We start from the raw sequence: 2,708 nt of genomic DNA, 5'->3' as shown, positions 1-2,708 counted from the left end.
TTCGGGGATAAATGCGTGATATTGTGTGTGTGTGTGTGTGTGTTGTGTGTGATTTTTATTGCCAGGTTTTTTTATTTATGACATTATAGCCCCATGGTATATTGTTATAATGTAAATACATATTTTAATTTAAATACATTCTTAATTAAGATAGGTACTAATAAATAAACCAAATAACTGTTAAACGACTGTAAGTAAATCACAAAGTTTTCTAGAAACTTCTGATTTCGGTTAAGATAAATTGTTTGAATCAGGCCGTCCAGTCTGTTTAATTTAAATTCGTTCATGATGAAATGTTTATTTGTGTATTTCAAACAGGAATAGTTGTGTCAAGGAATCTCTCGTCATTCGAAAATATCTGACCTTATTCCGTTACCATAATTTGTACCTGGAGGCACGTATTCTATTACTGTGTAGTATGTACATAGTTACATAATGCTATTTACCTCTCCTACCTACTCTATCTACTCTTATTACAATAGCAGTCATAACAATGTATTTGGATCTCTGTTACCATCAGGTGCAGTGGGGTCCGTTTCATCATCATCAGCAGCAGGATATTCACTGATGAACATGGACCTCTTCCAAGGATTTCCAGATCGACCTACTGGAAGTGGGGTCTTTTTAAAAAAGTAAAATATTATATTTATGGTTCGTTACTTATGTCTTAAAAGTAAATAGATAAAACATTTGACTAAAGTAATATATATTACATGTAATAGTAGGCAGTCTTAATACGATAGCTTCCAGAAAATCTCGAATTAACCAATCAAGATTCTTTTATTGGAGTTTTTAGTTATTCTTAGAGTTTAACTATCGAAGGAAACTTTATTTAATTCATTTAATAACTCCAATTAGACTTTCAAAACGACTAAAGCTACAACATAAAAAGTATTTTGCTAGAGCTATTACATAATAATAACTGTCATTTTGTATTCTAATAAATTAACATAATATTTCTGTCAATAGTTTAGAAAACTGTCCGAAATTCGGAGTGCAATCATGGCGACCCAACGCTCTCCGGTGACCTCCGCCCAATATACATAAAACAGCATTCCATCACTCCTTACAAGAAAGAAAAAACTTTTATTACAACCTCCACATTATTAAAAGACATCACCCCTAACAGCCTACAATAAACATCCCGTTTAGTGCTCCCTGGTAAGATTTACAGAGGCACGCGTGGATATACACCTGTCCTTGTCTTGCGCACAGTTTGAGCGTATATCCGTCTCGCTCCACCTCGAATGCCGAATTTAATTTCACTAAAAGCAACGATTTATAATATTCTCAATGTACAGTGACGTGAAAAACATGTTCACCTATTTTAATATTAATTTTCCCTTCGTAATTTATTTGTGGGTGTTTCGTTTTCTGTAGTTTGATATTACTTTGTGAAAGGTAACATTAAAATACAAGAATAAGAAAACAAAAGAATTTATTACTTTACGATATTCTGACTTCCCAAGTAAGCAAGACTTTGAACATTTTTTATTAAAATATTTGGAGAGATTCGATGTAGGAAACTGACAATGGGTATATATAAGGCGAAGGTGAATAGAACGGCTGATAGGGTCGATCGTATCGAACTTTTGAATGTCAGATATCTGACATTCTTGGTGAAGGTCAGATCAAAATACTCTAAACCGTTGGGAATGCTTGATAATATTGATGGAGGTGAAGGAAGCGAAAGAATTTCGAAAGAATCGAGCGAATTAACAATTCATAATCTCTGCCTACTCCTATGGGTTTTAGGACTGATCTACGTGTGTATTTGCTATATCTTACAGCTTTAGATTCGGTCGTATGCCCAATATAGTTAACTGTGTGTGTGGGTGTGTTTTTCCTTTTGTACTTTTATGTTTGTTGTTCTCATATATGCGTAGAAAAATAATTAAATGGCTTATTCCAAATGTAAATTTTGGAGTCAAGAATCTAATAATTACAAAAGCAATTGTTAACCTTTATTACTTTAAAACTCTCTTGTATGAATTCATTTTGTACGCTGTATAATTTAGTAATGTTTTGTAATTGATCTGGATATCATAAGACTATAATGTTTCGGTGATGAGTTTCTAGACGAAGGTCATCTAATTTTTTTATTAATCTTTTAGCTGAAGTAATTATAATGATTGTAAACAAATGCAATATATAGCGGCAGAAATAGTACTTTAGTTCCTAATTTTATGTTAAATTAATATCTTTCCATAAGAATTTTGTGCCTATCTGTACACCATAGTTAATGGCACCCAAAATTCGTTCAGAAACAGGAGTTTCCTCCATTCGCAGCATATCTATGGATTATGGAGTTATTAGGATGGGCTCTTGTGACGCCGTTTCCCAAATTAAGCGCCAAATTGTATTACACCAGGTGAATGGTCCGAACAATTGTACTTTACGAGTGATGAGATTACAAGTGACTTAAGTAATTATTTATTATTGCTTCTTGCGTGTTTTGGTCTAGAGGCAGTGTATACAGATGTCGATTGACGAGGTTTTAGTTCGATTTATTTATTTATTAATTGACACACCATAGATTTATTACACAAAACATACATAGAGATCCGTAATATTAGGTACTTATTCGAGGTGGCTATTAATAATAAACGAATTGAAGATGATTTCTTGTTTATTAGATTCATAACATTAATACCAGTTCACTAATAAGCCCCAGTAAATGGTAACACTTATGACATTTTCCTTCACTA

The sequence above is a fragment of the Manduca sexta genome, chromosome 2 (genome assembly GCF_014839805.1).
Source record: "Manduca sexta isolate Smith_Timp_Sample1 chromosome 2, JHU_Msex_v1.0, whole genome shotgun sequence".
Classification (NCBI taxonomy): domain Eukaryota; kingdom Metazoa; phylum Arthropoda; class Insecta; order Lepidoptera; family Sphingidae; genus Manduca; species Manduca sexta.
The sequence above is the reverse complement of the archived record's forward strand: the minus strand, read 5'-3'. Positions refer to the sequence as shown.